This window comes from Anopheles coluzzii, chromosome 3 (genome assembly GCF_943734685.1).
Source record: "Anopheles coluzzii chromosome 3, AcolN3, whole genome shotgun sequence".
NCBI lineage: Eukaryota > Metazoa > Arthropoda > Insecta > Diptera > Culicidae > Anopheles > Anopheles coluzzii.
In genome coordinates, this window is record NC_064671.1 from 9034173 (window position 1) to 9052015 (window position 17843).

The window sequence follows — 17843 nt, forward strand, 5'->3', positions numbered from 1 at the left end:
CACACCCACCATCGCATTCGTTACGCACATCGGCGCCATAATATCATACCAAACAATCACCCCAAATCAAGCATCATCAAATTACCCGCACTTCCCAGAATTTTCCCACGACTTTATTGCAATGAAATGCGCTGCCAGATAAGCAGCGAACAATCGAACTGCGAGCAAACTTTTGCGCTCCCAGGTGCTCCCGCGTCCTCTTATCCGGGCACACCAATCAATCTCAGCACGCCTCGTGGCAAATGGGCGTCTGTGTGTGTGTGTGTGTGTGGGTGTGTGTTCTGGCCCAACAAAAGGGAAGTAGCAATCTAAACAGCCAAGCCCCACCGGAGAAATCCAATCAATAAATCAAATCGAGATACACTTATACCGAGCTCCCAACGTTCGCGTTTGCGTTCGAATCATAAATCTCCACCTTTTTTAGTCGCCACCGTTTTTTTTTTCTACCTCCCTCTCTCTCTCTGTCTCTCACTCAATCCAAAAGTACTGCTTACTCACATAGGAATAGGGCGGGGGAAAAGCGGGCAAAGACGCGGTGGCAAAAATGGACTCGTTTTTCTCGGTCGTTTCCGATTCGCTCTGCATGAGGTACTTAACTTGCAGCAATCGCTTCTGATAAAGTTGGCTAAGAGGATAGCTAAAGCGCCGGAAGTAGGATGCTGCACAAATTCCCCGGAGGAATGTATCCGGTCGATCCAATAACGCCACCATGCTGCGGAAGCCGCCTGTTTCGATTGGCTCCGGCTCGGGCGGAATGGATTGGAAATGAAGACTTTTCTAATTCTAGCACAAGATAGATAGAGAGTGAGAGAGAGAGTTTGTTTGACAAAGAAACGAAAGGGAAAAGAGATAGGGGGTGAGATGTGCCACTGCTGGAAAACTATCATAATCTATTGTCGCTCCTGTTGACAGAAAAGATCTTTTATCCCAGGTTTATTGCTAACTTTTTTTCCGTCCTTTGTGTGTTCTTTTCTACTGTCACTTGCAGATTGATGACATTCATGTCAACACAAATATTGAAAAAAGGCAAACAATCTGACAAGAAAAGCAATGGTAGAGAAACGGTCCTTACTCCTTAAGCGTGTTTTGTAAACACAAACACAAAAAGCTGTGTACTAACGGGTGTCAGTGCAATGCGTTATACAGATACGGATCAAACATTGTCAACTGCAAGGCGTCATTACTCAAATATGATCCCAATAATATGACATAAATTAATCAATCAATATCACCTCACATAATGTGATGGTTTCTTTTGTATAATTCATTTATCTATATTATTTTTGTAAATTATAGATACTTTTGCAATAAAAAGAGCCAAAAATAAGTCCCTAAAAGATTACTTAATTCACAACTAACACTAACCACCTTTACAAAAGACTCTCCAAGCCTATTCCATTACGATTTATTCGATTAAAAGTGAAAGCCATCCCCCATCCCAGCTGGCCCCAACCTGATCCCGTCACATTAACCAACAAAACAGCCATTCGTATGTTTGTCCCCTTTTTAGGAAAAACTACACACCGAACCCACAGCTTCCACTTTCACTTTACCGGTGGCACTTTTAGTGACCGCAGCCTGAAATGGGCTTCCAAACAAGTTTCAAGTGAATTACGACCACCGAAATTGGGAACGAATGGGACATGGCCCGGCACCATGTTCGCCAACTCTCCCAGGGCCACAAATGGAAAACTTTTCAACGCGCACATAAAAAGTTTCCCATCGGTTCCCGCCCAAGTCCGCACACTCGTTGAAATGGGGAACTACCTAGCTCCAGCACCCCAGGGCCTTCCCACCTCACTCAAGAAGCAGTCATTTCCGTCCATCAGCATCGTCGCGTTTTTCTCCCAGGACACTTTTTTGATGAAAACTTATAGCTTATTTAACTTCTTCGCACTTTTTCAAGCGGTCACGCTGAAGTGCTATTTTGGGGGTTCCGCTCTGTGTTTGTGTGTGTGCCCGACGTCCGTTTCTGTCACCTAACAGGACGAGAAAAGTGCACCACATGGGACTGTTTGAAGCCCGCCTTCATCAGTGTCAGACATTGTGCTCCCTTCCCTGTACTTTGCTGCCCACACCCACACCCTGTGCAAGCCATCAAGTAATTTATGAATTAATATAACCAAGAGAGAGCATGATCGCTGTGAACCTGTTGGACCTACTTTTGCTTACGACCAGACCCGCCGAAAACGGTTGGACATTTCATCGTTATCACCATTACTGAGGATGTCCCTTGTACTTTCGCGTGCTTTGGGTGAGCTGTTTATTTTAGCGTCCCCACCGATCCGGACCGTAAGGAAATGGGCGGAAATGGAAATCAAACGGGATAAGGATTTATCATTCACCCCAGTCGGGGAATGCCGAGCCGGGGCATAATTTCTTGTTTATAGTCGTCGCAAATCGTTCGCATTGCCTAACAGCAAGACAGTGGTAGACATTAAATTTGGCCATGCGAACGATACAAAGCCGCAAGCAGAGAGAGAGAGAGTCGAACACAACAGGACCAAAACAAATTACATTTGAAAAGATGAAGAAACAGACTGTGCGCATCCGTTATTGTTTCGTTGGTCGGCCGCAGTGCTCGGGATGCTATTACGCACCAGCGCTATTAATATTCATGCTGTCCACAAGTACGTCTTGGTTTTGACCACAAATCAAGATCAACCGGAGAGTACGCTCAAGTGTAATTTAATAAATTCATAAATCTTCACATCGTTTATTACATTTTAGACTTCATTAAGTGCGGATTGTTTGTGAGGGGGGAGAGTCTTGAAAAGGGGATGACTTAATTCACTGACCATTAATCATTAGCTTTAAGTACATTTTCATCGCTTTTCTACACAGATACGTTTTCCAATTTGTTTATTCATGTTTATCAAACAGTTTAAATGAAAACAGAAACATATTAAAACGATCCCTAAAATATTGGAGATAAAACCGTGCACTTTTCTCCACCTGCTTAACACCATTTTTAAGATCAATTTCCTATTTCACACCTGCTGCTAGTAATTACGTTATTGATGTTAGCTCAAGTGAATGTACAAATATAGTCGAACACGTCTTTCATTTGGATCTTTGCTTGTAGTAGTAAAAATGTGGAAAAGGGGTACTGTTTTCCTGTTCCAAACATGTTTATCCTTGAAGTTTTTAATTAGGAAGAAAACGGATAATCAGGTATGGGCACTGAAGTACCTAAATAGATGTATATACGTAAAACCTTCCAATATTTCATACACATTATCTATGACAACGAACATTCCAACTAAACTATCTACCTCAAATTCAGCCACCGCTAATTTTTCCTAACCGTTAAGCGATTTCGGAGACACCATTAAACGATACTGATCACGCAGAAAGCCCCAAGCCCACGGTACGGCACCGTGTACAGCACAACACTGGCACAAAACACTGGCCACAAAGCTCTCACGCGGTAGCAAACTTTTATTGAGAAATACTTCCGCACAACCACTCGCACACGATGGGTTTTGTCATAAATTTTATCAAACTTTGCCCATCAACCTACGAGCTAGTAACAAAAAAGGACAGCCTCTCCGGATCGTGCACGTGCAGTAAAAGGGAACAGAAAAAGTTCGCCCACCCACGTTTCGGAGCAGAACTGCAGAAAGGTGTTGTCCACCTGGGAGAGATGAGCTGAGCAAACCGGCGAATGGGTATGTGTATACGTGTGTACCTTTCCACCTACCTGACCGGAAAACGTTGTTCCTTTAAATGCTGCTTCCTTAAAAGTTCTTTTTTTATCGTTTCACTTGTTATCCCTTTTCACGTTAGCGGACTAAGAACATCGCTTCCCCCAAAATTCCCTCCTGTCTGCGTGCAGAATGTGCCCGAAAATGAAATTGAATAACTTTGTTAAAACTTTGATCTCCTTGTTTGAGCTAAGGTGGGCGCTGCACAAAATTAGGTCGATTCCATTGCCGCCCGCACCGTACTTGTTGGGCGGGTTGGTGCTTTGCTGCCCTCCTTCCCCTTTCCCCTGATCTAAAATGGCTTTCAAACGAGCTGTACAAAACAGTGGCCAATTGTTCTGTGGGCTAAAGAGCTTTCTCCTCTACTTTGCTGCTTTGAGCCTGCAAGACGAGATCGAAGTAGCCGAGAAGATACCGACGAAAAGTCTCACGTTGTGAGGCGCTTTCAAACGTTTGCTCTGCTTTGCCGCTTTTGCTATCCCTAATGTTAGCGCATAGAGCCATCCTTAGTGGGGTGAGAAAGTTCTTACCAACTACAGGAAAAGAGACACAGTAAGAACTGTGCTACACACGCCCTGTCATCGTGAGATACCGGGCCTTGGTCAAACCGAAATTAATGTTAATTGTCTAAAAGTTTTGCACCACCTCCCTCCTTTGTGTCGCAAAGCAAAGCCCCAAGCAAAGTGACTGGCCCATTCTCGGCAGAATGAAGGGGGACATAGAATTAAAGGTTCGGTTGTATACAACGGACAATAAGTTGGACAGTGGGAACATTATGATAATACGCTATGATTAGTTGGTCATCGCTAGCAACACCACGGCCACGGCACTCAGAGTGAAGATCATTTTCCTTGCTCTCAGTTCCTCGGTCCCCCCAAAAAAGTAGCTCCATTATGCAAAACTAGGATTATCACAATCAATTAGAGCTGCTGATAAAGACGAACCTTCCCGTAATGGGCCAAACCCTCCTTTTTACGGCTGCTAATTACTTTCAGAGCAACTGTACAAACTGCACTTAAATGTTAAGAGTCGTCTTTTAGGGGTGGGATATGGCACATTACTGGCACGATTGTTCCTTATTTTAGGTTTCAATAAACCAACGCAAACCAGCCATCCGGACGATTTTCAGTCCAGCTCGATCTTTCCGCTCATTCTAGCTGCAATTCTAAAGCATCTTCATCTGCTCATAAATGTCAACTTGCGCGTCGGGCGCCTCCACCCGTGACACCGGTGACAGCTGAAAGAGTTCCGTCTAAAGTTTGTCTGAAGATGAACCCGGCTCTTGAGACCGATTCAGCGGTAGCAGCTTGCGAGATCTTCTCATAACACCCCGCATCGTGTGCAGCAGCAGTAGCAGCAGCATCACAACCCTTCCTGCGAACAATTACGGTGATGGTTCCAAATAATGCAACAGCTTCCACCGCCCGCCCATGCGCATCAGTCAATCAACCGGCAACCGCGAACACAATCCCGGAACTTTAGCTGGCGCTTCATAATGGATTACGAACACGAACACGGGAAGTCAAAGTTGTGTGTTGGCTCGTTCCACGTAGATAACGCTGGCGCGTGTGTAAAGCAGGTGGATGGCTGCCAGTTTTCGGCTAGATTGTACGCTTTGGAAATGCGGAAACAGGCTCACTTTTGAGTCGAGTTAAAGTGCTCCAAATTTCTAATTAAACGACAGCGTGATGGATTCTTACACAGCCACTTTCTCACAGCGTTCAGTGCAGGGGGGGGGGGGGGGGTTTACTACTTTATCTAAATTCAATCATTGCCTCTGCTAACCCTTTGCCAGCTCTTTCCTTTGTTACTATCTTTGTTCTTCCGGGAATGGAAAAGCGGTCGACATTTTTCCATGGCTGTTCAATCAAGAGCTAGGGATGAGGAAGACATACAGTCAACGATTTCAGTCAACGAGTCATTTGCATTTGATCAGTTCTTGCCTTTCCTTCTCCGGCATTCCATTTGCATGCTTCTCTTTCATTATTAAAGAAAGAAAGGAAGAATTAACTCCATTCTTTCGTCGTATTTACGCGTGACCACCGTACACTAAGCGGCTTACTAACGCACAAAAACACCACCAAAACAAGAAACCATTTTAGAATTGATAATACACCATAAAAACGACACTCACAAACGAGCTCACGCATTCAAAGGAGACATTTTTAGGCTAAAAAATCAACGAAAACACTGTACCAAACAAACCCATGACGTCTGGTATGTAGGAAAACACACACACATACATAACACATACACACACACTCATTTAATCTACCAAGCTAAAAAGAAAATATTGTTTTCTTTTTCCCCCCTTTTTTCGAAATTCCCCCCCCCCCCTCCCCCTTGTTTGCGTACGCCTAACAAAAGGTGAAAACTCCCGCTCGGTTTTCCGGTCTTTTGCTCCATTCAGCTTCCTGACGTAGGTGTCGGACGTGAATATGGAACCATATTTATACTGGGCATGAATAAATAATGCTCCCCCCTCCCCCCCCCCTCTGTTCCGGTGCGCCCGTGAAAATGTGAGTCCCGTTTTTCATCCGACTTTCATTCCGAGCGAGTCGGCGAGTCTTGCGCGGGCGTGTATGTTCCCACAAGCGCCGGGTCAAACGTGAGTACAAGCACGCCACCACATTTATGTAGCCTCCGTGACACTTACACACACACACACGCACACACATGCCCCTTTTCTGGATACGTGCCGAGTGGGTGGGTGGGTGAGAGCTTTGCCCTACCTAGACGCCATCATGCGTCGGATGTAAATGCAAACTCTGATTAATAAATAGGACTAGTGCCGCTTTTCGTGGAGATTGGAGCGTTAAGAAAGCCACCGTTTTCCGTTCCGTTGTTTGTAACCGGGTGTTTTATCCGAGAGGGTCTGTGTGTTTGTATGAAGTCGGGATTAAGGGCAGGACAAATACTTGACCACCTAACAGCGGGGTACATGCATGGGGGGAATGGATTTAAAAGGGAGTAGCTTAAGCTAGCCGGTAGCCACTTTCCCGGAACCTTTTACATTAGGCAGTGCGAAAGTAAAGCCTTCCGAGGCCGGGCCCGAGATTAGGAAAACATGGAGCTGGAATTAATTTCTCGACTTGCCTGTGAACAGCAAATTTAACCCCACCCGGTTGGCTTGGAATGAATACAATAAGTCGCATTTAATGGCTACTTTTTACATTTAAATTACGGGGCTTAAGGAACTAACTAATTGAAATCTTCGGTAAGCAGCTTCGCGGTACCGATTAGCGAAGGTTTCAATTTCGGCATTGACATTATTTGTTATTTTTAGCATTTTGTTGTTGTTTCATGTTTTCACGTGACACAGCAAAACATTAAAGTGACACGCAGCATTGCATCAACAGTTTTGAATGAAATAATGGGGCCCTTCTCGATTCTAGTCAGCTTTTTTACATGGAGTTTGACAGTTGGAGACTGAAATCATGTAAACACTCCATACAAAACCGCACACAAAACTAGCCCTCGATTTTCAGTCTTCAGTCTCAAAACTAGAATTATATTCGAGCACCTGCTCGAAAAAAATGGCAAAACAAGGTGGTGTTTTCATTTATCCCAAGGTGCATTTAAGAGATTAGGTGGTGGAATCTACAATCAAAGAGTATGTAGTCCGGGTGATCTCATAGCATGTTTTTTATAACCATATTTGAACATTACCTTTACACAGGACGGGTGAACACTTTTACTCAAATAGGCTTCCTGGAGGCTTGACAAATACACAAAACACTCCTAAAATCTTTATTCAGAAGCAGAAGCAATAAAAATCAGCCTTCTAAATACATGCACCTTGGGATAAGCCCACCTGTATATTACACCCACGTGAGCGGCGCTCTGGCACCAATCGAACACGACTTCCGACTCGAACAAACGCATATAATTATATGGAGGTGCACTGTCAGACACAAACAAACAAAACAAACATCGAGTCGAACATGTCAGTTGATACTGTCTGTCATGTTCGATACCCACCTGTGCTGTCAGTACCTTGACTGTCAAACGCTTCATAGCTACAGGAGATATAATTCAATTCGGAACATCTTCAAATTAGTTTATGTTTTTTTCTCTTTTTCTTCATAAAGTTGTAAGCAAAACATTTAAAATAGTTGTCAAGAATGATTGTTATGCTTCACAATGAATTATAACATGAAATATACATGTTTGAAACGTATAAAACTATTACGTGTACATAATGCGTGTGTATGCACTGTATGTGTTTTGGCGTCGACGTTTGTCTACATTTTTCAATATTAAATTTGAAAGATTTTTTATGTTATTATTGATGTGAATAACTAGTAAATTATTTGTTGAATCTTCCCCCTGCAGCTGGATATTCATTTAAACTATGAAAATGCTTCATTTTCGAGATGAAATATAGGCGTATTGCAGTGCATCATGACAGGTCTATAAGACATCGAACAGCTGACAGAGCACCTATCCAACAAAGTCGTGTTTGTTTGTCTCGTTCGATCCAGATCCGATCCAGAGCGCCGCCTTAGTCGGCTGCTCGAAAACTGCTGTACAATGCAAACAGCTGACAGGCGATAATTTCAGCCTACAAACTTAAAACGGAAAGGGCCCCAATATGAGATACCCTTCTAGACCAAGCCACAATACAAAGTTTTAGTTCGATTCCAGAATAAAGCTATGTAGCATCTTTGTACTATAACTTCACACTTAGACTAATGAAACGTAGAATGAAATCAAACCACAGGTCAATTGTTTGCATTTGCATCGTCTAAGCTTCCCCATTCATCCCACATCATGCAGATAGGACTGAAACTTATACCAACCACTCCACCCAGATTGTTTATACTTTTGAATCTTCTGCCTGAACTGCAAACGAACAGAAACGTTGCACGTCTTAAATCCATTCAAATCTGCAACACACAGTCTGTGGTTTTGTACTGGCAGAACTTTTCACCCAGTTTTGGAGCAACTTGTTCTTGTTTGTGCATGAGCAAACGTCACGTTATAACATTCTTTACCCGTACCTGCTATCTTTTGCTGTGCAGTGAATGCTGTAGTTATGTTATGCAGCCTCAAAACTTTCCGTTTTGAAACTATTTGGTAGACCTTAATTCTGCGCTGTACTTTTGGCGTTCCCATCAAACTAGCTTCGGGATCTCACATTCCGTACACTTCATTGGGTCTCGGAGCAATCGGAAAGGTTTTGATGTAATTAAACATGTTTTGCACAAAAACTTTCCTCTCACAGCTGTACGGTGTGGTTATTATTTGGAGAAAGTTTCATGTTCAAATAACAAACTACACAACGGTTCTAAAGGTTTTGTAAGATGTTGCATGTCAGCATGCACGGCCGAAGCTGAGTGGTTTCACCCCATAAAACCAACGTCTGCCGTAAGACGTAAGACGCAATGTTGCGCTTGCAACCCTATCGGTGCAAATCGGTTCAAAAATAATTACCAATTACATTATCTCTCCACCGCACGTACGACCGTAACGCTGCCGAGCAACATGATCACAGCAGTAGTGCGCAAAACCCAGCATCATACTTTCATAGTTTCCACACGAAGAAACAATTTATTGCCCCCCACTTTTCCCCCATTTTGTTTAGTGCCTTTGCCCGCTGGTCGCTTCTCCTTCCCGTTGTACAGCAACGGCCAAAACAAAAACCATGAGCGCCACGGCGTACGTGCTCAACAACCGCACTGTTGTTTAAACAAAAAAAGAATGCCCCAACATCCGTCCAGCGGTGCCTGGCCAGGCAAAAATGGGAAGTGAAATGGATGTAACGTATACACCACATTGCAATTACTACGTACGGATACGCGCCGGTATGCGAGTCCGAGCGAGTCCGGTACAAGCTTTTGCGGCCACTGGGTACCAGCTGAGCGCTGAGCGAACATTTCAGTGCTGGCCAAATGCAATTTTCAGTTTGAAAAATTAACACTCAATTAAGCTTTGCTATGAATTTTATTGTGCTTCGCACAGATTGCGGGTGCGCCCTTACGATGGCGATGGTGGTTAGGTGCGGCTGAGATTTGTGCGGTGGAGCTAGCTGGCCGGCTGGTCGTCGGAAGTGGCTTTCACAACGGTTTAACAATCAAACGATAAATGGTGACGCTTAAATATAAATGTCAAATGATTGCTTAATTGCTAGTTGAATCATGTGAAAGTGTAGTGCTTGCAATCAGTTCTAGATCCTGTTGTTGATATTGTATTATATCAGTACATAAGCATTCAAACTCCAAAAAGAACCCTTTAAAAGACTAAACTATAATTGTTTAAATAAAAGTTATTTTCTACAAATAAAAAGAGCAACAGTTTCATTGCTTTCGAATTTCAGAAAACAGACTCAAACCCTCACTTACCTTTCATACAGTGCATGCCACAAACATGCTTCATCTCACATTACTCACCATTTTTCATTAATTATCTATCGATCGATCCACCGGCAGCCCGCTTTTGTTTCCTTTGTAATGAATCTCCCGTTGCAGCTACGATTCAATTCGTTTCGATTCCCATTCACTCGTCTCCATTTTCCACGCTCATCTTTCAGGCTGCCACCGATCAACGCAAACAAAAAGCCCACCACCACCATCCTTGAAGATCCGGTAACCTCATTCATCCCTGTTGAAGTAACTCCGGGCGAGCAACTCATTCCAAGCCTGCAGCATCGCTTCTCATTTAACGTCATCAGAAAACACGCAACAAATCGAATACGAAACGAAAAGAAGCAAAAAAACACACACACACAAACAACCAAAACCATCGTCTCACCTTTCCGTGGTAATTCATCTGATCGCGATTAATTTTCTCATTAAATCATTCACAGTGTCTGTTTTCGGGTGAGAAGCATCGGTTTTCCCCGTAAAACTCCATGCCTCCTATCTCTCTCTCTCCCTCCCTCTCTCTTCCTCCTCGGTAGCGGTAACTGAAACCAGCTGACGGTACGCTGATATTGACCGTCGCGTTCTTGCCTACATCGCAACAATGTACGCAGACCAGGAATGCCGTGAAGCAGCAGCCCTGCGTGCGCCATTGCGAGAGATACAATCAAAACTCGTCCCCGTCCCCCCGTCCCCCTCCGGGCCATCGATGCCTGGGGCGCGGGGCAAAAGATCCTCTTTCATGTGCTCGTCACGGATTTGTCGTGACGGTTCGTAAAATTCAATTAACTTGCCCGTTGCCCGTCTGCCTTCATCGCGGCATGGCCCGGAAGCGGTGCGTTGCCTTCCAGCGGGATCGAATGTCTGGCGAGCGGTTCTGGTGCCCGTTTAGGCGCGATGAACAGAGAGACCCTTCCCTTCGTAGCGCAGCGCGTGTTGTGCTCATTTCGTACCGGAGGGCCATTTTGACGAAACTAATTGAATGTCGCGAGTTCAATAAGGCACATTTTCAATTGAATTGGTGAGAAAACGGTCCACCGACGACATCGCACTCCCCTGGCTCTCCCGCACAGCCCCATCCCCACCTCGCCACCGTGCTGGAGAGTTGTATGAAAAGTGTCAGGCACAGGCGCTGGTTCTATTTTCGAAACATGCGATCGGTTTTAATGCGTTTGCAATTTGCTCTTACGCTTTTTCGCTTTTTTTTTTGAATGTGTGTGTAGTATGTTGCCCTTTCTCGGGCACAGATGGCATAGGGCGCTTCGGGTGACATGTACATTTCCGAGAATTTATTCTCGCCCTGCTTCGAGACGGCTTTCTGCTTCTTCGTTTGGAGCTGTGGATGAGGCTGGGCCGTATAATCTAGTAAAATGATTCGTCGGAAATGTGTGTAGACACGATTTTCCTTACTTTCCCATGCAACCAAACATCGATTTGTCCATGTTTTAGTTATTAAACACAAACAAAAAATATCATACAAACTCACGCACATGCAACTAGAGCATGGAACTGTGCTAAGCCAACCATACAATCCAACAACTAAACTACTCCTTTTTTGTGCATTTTTTTTTGTTTTCCCTCCTACCAGCCAATTGAAAAAGAAAACGCACACAGCTAAACATTTGTGGAATTAATTGATATCAATAAAACATTCCCAGTCGCACACTCGCAACATCAGCAAGTGCAATAACTATTCATCATCACACGGTACGTGACCAATGTAGGCATCGGCATCGAACCGCACCATTCTAACATGTTCCAATACGCAATGTTATGCTTCAATTGGGGGTAGGGGGGTAAAAAAGCGACCAAAATCGTTCCTGCGGCATACAGATCAAGCAAAGTGAGAGAGTGAGGGCTGCAGGCGGAGTGGGAAACGAGACTATCGTGATAGTTTGTGTTGCAATAAATTCATTTTATCTGAACCGAGCAATGTTTTAATATGTTCTGTCTTTTTGCTTGAATTGATTTGTTCGGGATGGATGGGATAGCAAAAACAACAACCAAAAAAACAGGAATGACCCATTTCAATAAAACTCGGCACAGCTTGGAAAGGGCGAACGAGGTTTGCAGAAGCTTTTGCCAAATTGCGCAATACTTTACGATTGTGATATTAGCATTATTTTCATTCCGTGGCATAAAATAGGAGATTAAAACATTTTCTGAAAAAGTTTATTGATACTGCTACAAACGTTTTAATCCAAACAATAGAGCTTTTTTTCTTAGCGATCGATAAAACAACGAGAAATACAACAATGCAAATAATCGTACAGCAGACATACGCATCAAAAAGCGTGGAATTAGCGAGGAAATTGAATAACTGGTATATACTTTTTTGCTGCATACATCAACATCAGTACACTAGAACAACAGTTTTTTTATGTTTGTTTTGCAAAAGTGCAATAACATGTGAGCTTGTTTTGTTGCACGATTAAACCCGATTGGTGAAAAGAAAACCAAAAAAAAAAACAAATGAAACAAAAATCAATACTAAAAGCAGTCACAAAAACGAGTGAACAGTTTACACAACCATTAAAATAACCCGCCATACAAATTGTAAAACAATGCTCGATGGAACAAAAAGCGTTGAAACGTAATACGTTCGGACGTCTGTTGGTAACAGATGTAGCGGCTATCTTTTTGCTAATTGATTTTCCCCGAAGATAAAACAACAAAACAAAGCAGTACCAGCGACGAGGAAACAAAACGTGGAATAAAATAAACCGTTCCTCGTGAATGTGAAACCTCATAAACCGGAGGATGTTAATTACAATTTAAAAAAAAGAGATAAGATAGCAGCCAATGAAAAGAGAATTAAATACAAAAAAACACATTCAAAAGAATTAAATACAAAGTTCCATGTACTCAGTTGTTTGATTCAAAATTCTACTTTGTTTCCACGTATACTTTTCGGGAAATAATACCAACAACATTTATGTTTGGCTACAAAACAAGCTCAAAATCACTTCATTCCTTATCCAAAAAACCATCCCAAAACGCACGTCCAGCAATAAACAAACAACAGTATGCCCAACGTCAGGAAAAATGCTCCCTTTCCCGCTTGGCTCGAAGGACACTTTGGTTACAATCGTAACAATCACTCATATCTACACTCCGACGTGATGCAACCGTAACCCGTGAAGACACTGTTTCCCAACCCCAGCACTAGTACACCGGTGCACGGCGAACCAGAGGGCACCAGACCACGTGATACCGTGCTCCGAAGTAGCATCCATAAAAATGAAATATGACGGTTGACGGTTGCATCGCGCTACATTGTCACCCGCACACACGAGGCTAACTTGCGTATCCAGCCACTACGGCGAAGCAACAGAGAGCCACTCTAACAAAGTACTGTGCTGCTGGTCGTGCGAGATACGGTGCCCGGGTGACTGAACTGACTTAAAGCGTTTCTAAACTGACAACAAACTGTATTAACTTCTGTGCGTCCTGATGGGTGGTTTCCGTTTCGCTGTAAAATCGTATTTGTTACTTATCTTCACAAACTACTAGGCGTCTCCATACCCCTTTTTTCCTCGGACCAATCATATTCGTTCCAGCCGCACACACAACCGGATGCAGCCCCATCTCGAATAGCTTCCAGCTACGCGCACGGTACAAACGGCTCTTTTCGCTGGAAAAGAAACCCCCTTCGTTTCAGTAACAATTTAATTTCCGCACGTAAATAGACCAACACAACCAACTCGGCGCATGGTTGTACAGCTCATGCATTGTTTAGCGCGCGCAAACAGTGCTACACCGCCAGCCCCCCCCCCCCCCCCCCCCCCCCCCAAGTAACCGAACCGTTCGCCCCAAACTTTCCAATTTCTTTACTCCACCGCTGTTCGCGCGCTTCGACCGTAAACGAGAGTTTGCTTAATTCATTGCATTGCGAAACAAACAGAGAGCGCGCGGGCGCCCGTTCCCCAAGCTATTACTCTAAATGTGTGCTAAATGAGCTCGTTACTTCAACGTTTCGCTTTTAGCACTATATACACGAGAAATAATGAGCTTTTTCCCTTGTCTCAGCTGCGGCTGCTGTGTCCCATCCCTTCCCCAACCAGGGCGAACTGGAAACTCAATCACCAAACGGCCGCTCGCACCACTCTGCGTCAGCCAGTGATTAACACCCCAAAATAGGTCATTCCTTACCACGGCAACCCTGACAGATTGCGCCTTTTCTCACAAACTTTTCTCACAGCCAACGCGACCAGCGCGTGACAGCGTTGACAGCTCATCAATAAGTAATCTTCCGTTGTGGAAAGATAAGCGTCAGCGCTCCAACGTCCAAATCGGACGACTTCATTATTGAAACGGACTAGCAGGGGCTTGAAAGCATTCACAAATAAAATCGTGCATTTTTATTCCCAAGCAAGCTTTTGTATACTTTTCACTTTCCCGCTTGACGCCGGAATTAATTAGAAAGCAGCTGTCAGGCTAAGATGGAACTGCCGATTGACTTTACAATTGACTTTACCACTACCAGGCAATGCTGATGACCGCTGCTGATGAATCAACAGATGCGAACCAACGAAGAAGAAGAAGAAAAAAACACCCCAAACACGTCACAAATCATGAAAGCTGTTTAATTGCACGAAGGTTCAAACTTTTTGCACGGTCCACCATCGGTCACGATTGGTGTCAACCGATCATTAATGGGTTTATGCAATTAACTGAATAATTGATGATTCATGTTGTACGTTCACGGTGATCGGCATCGATAAAAATTGATTTCACATCAATCCGAACGGTGCCGTGTCAATTGCGTTTGGGGGTAATGGCGCATTTTTGGCCCAGTTTTTTTTTTTTTTGCTGTCGTTCCTATTTGAAGGAATGTGTTGCAGTGTGGCATACAGTCACATAACTTAATCGCCTCATAGTTTCACGCAACGGTGCGGGTTTTGAGCACCGTACAAAAGTCAGAGATTGTTTCATCAGCGATAAAGCCAACCGGTGGTCACTAGTGATATTTACTGTGTTTAATCATGTTGATAGATTACGTCGCTTAATTGCCGAACCTTTTAAATCCCTGATTATTTATCACAAAATGGCTTCATTTTAAATTTCTTCCATTATTTTGAAACTGAATCGACATTTCTCAACTATTAAATCGTTATATCGTTGTATGGAACGAAATACACCTCAAAGCACTCGTTGAAAGTAGCCCACAATTGCTCTTTTATGTGTTTACAACCACTACTTCAAGTGACAGCCACTTGCTGTTGAGTGAAGAGTACTTAAAACAAGTAAACAACAACAAATCAAAAACTGTTTAATACGTTCCACACGTTCACATGTAGGTGATTTTCATAGTATCCTCTGTAAAGCGGCCTTCGTGCACCGACAAAACTCACCACGAATTCTCAATCAACTAAATTACTCAGATATGCGTCCCGAACACCGAAATGTAATTCACCACTCAAGCTGTGCAGCTTAGTGCCCCCACAGTTCGCAGAACTTTACCATGTCTGAGCGGTAATAGTTGCCTCGGAACACAACCCGTCGATAGCGTTTCTCACTTCACGGAAACGGCACACCCATCAACTTGATAGCCCGTGTCGGTTAAGCTGATATTCCAACTCGACCAACGACCGTTGGCGACCAACTCCAAAATGCCAACTTAACTGCATCATTAATTCCAATTCGAGCTTTCCGGGGTTTGGGCATCACACACACACACACACACGAGAAGCGTTGCCCGTTGCTAGTAATTTACCGACAAACAAAACCAATTCCAATGACACTGCGCTGTGAAAACGGGGAAAGCTTTGCTCATCTGCTGCTAACACGAGTCGCACCGGTGTTAGTTAGCGATTCTACTGTTCCACCCGATGCGCTCTTACTAATTCGCTCGAAACTCTGCGAACCAATTCTATCTTACTGGAAATGGTATTATACCGGCATGATTATTGTTCCGATCTTCCGAACATTCTTGCTGGTTGCATTAACGGTGAAAGCGTTCGATTTCCCGAACAGCAGACTCACCACCAACGCAACACGACATGGTTGCACTGCGTAACAGCACACATGTATGATTTTGCGGATAGGAATTCGTGTGGATCGCGGCTGTGTGTATGCTATTTGGGCACCACAAATTTGGCGGGTGCTGCAGTTTATCATTTCGGCGTACAAAACCGGGATGTGGATATAGCTTTTTAAGTTAAAATTCATACGAATGCGGTAAAATTGATTTAACTATTTTTAATCATAACTAAATCATTTAAATTGTTCATATAGTGCATCCAACAAAATATAAATTAAATTTTCATCAACCCATTTTGTTGGCCAATATCATCGAATTAATCAACCATAACATAACAGACTTTTTTTGTACTTCCCACTAGCACTGTTTATTGAAAATTCCTGCTCAAATACCATGCACCGGGGAGGTATGTCAGTTCGTTCAAATTATGACTCGACTGTTCATTTGAAGTGTTCAGCAATAAATCGGGCGGGCAGACAGGGAGCGACTTCCAAAACCCACAGTTCCAGCCATAAGCGTGTGAAGCCGTTTGATCCCAAGAGAATAATGGGCTCCCGCAGTCAGTGCTGGATGCAGTGGGAGCATTATGAAGCAATATGAAAACAATCTCCTGCGGTGTCGTTTTGCGATGGCATTGACAGTGAATTACTAACATGAAAGCTGAATGTGCTTTTTACTCTCAGTCAAGTTTTCTCCCTTTAAGGGTCCATGGTCCTTAATCGAAACAATCCAAAATTGGGACAATTTGCTATCAATGACAAGGAACCCCACCCCACCGTCATGTTGAATAATATACTCCCACCAAGGCTATCCATTCTCATGCACATCCCATCACAAATGCCATTTAATAAAGTGGGAATTTCGGGGCCACAAAATCCTCAATTTAGACCGAAAACCCTCGAAACCCTGCTCAACCCATCAACTAGACAACGAACCAAATCCGAGTTTCCGAGCATTGCGAGCAGCATACTTGCCCCTAGCCCTAGCCCTACCACCATCATCCTCATCATCATCATCACGGAAACCCTGCCAGACAGTAAAGATCATTTTTCTTCCATCGACCAATTGTTACCCTACCATTCATTTATATCATTATTGATGGTGACGAATGGATAGGTTGCCTTTTGGAAAAAGCGCTCTCCGGAAACCTCGACCAATCTGCAACCGTTGCCGGTGCGGATAATCGAACTACCACCACCTCCTGGATGGGTGGTGGAGATTGGTGGTGGAGATGTCTTACTCGGATGGGTTGAAGATTGATGATCGGGTGTTGAAATTTATTATCTCCTCTCATCCCGGCTCCGTCCATCTTGTTTGCGATCATTTTTATGTGCGATATTCAAATGGCGTCTACTATTCCTCGCATTTGACCCGAGTGAAGTATGCTGCTTGTGGAGCGGAACGAAATCAAAGGTGGCGTTGCAAATCCTTAATTAAGAAAGCTCCCATTTATCATACTTCTCCGATGTCAATGAATGTGATGTGATTGTTTATTATGTGCCGTACTGAGAAAATGAAGCAAATAATTCGATCTCTATAAGTGTATCAATTGTAAGGTTATATGAAGAATCGGATTGCACTTTCTCAAAAATCGAACTTCCCATCCAACTCACTGTGAGTGCACTCAACCACTGAAAAGCCCTTGTAGGTTGCCCTTTTCCCAGCAATCGCTTGACTACACAAAAGCTTTCAAAACTCACGAAAACTTCAGCAAACTGCAACCGACTTGCTGCCAATCTTTCAAGCACAATTGAAAAGAAGGTTTTATTTTTCAATCTACTCTATGTTTCC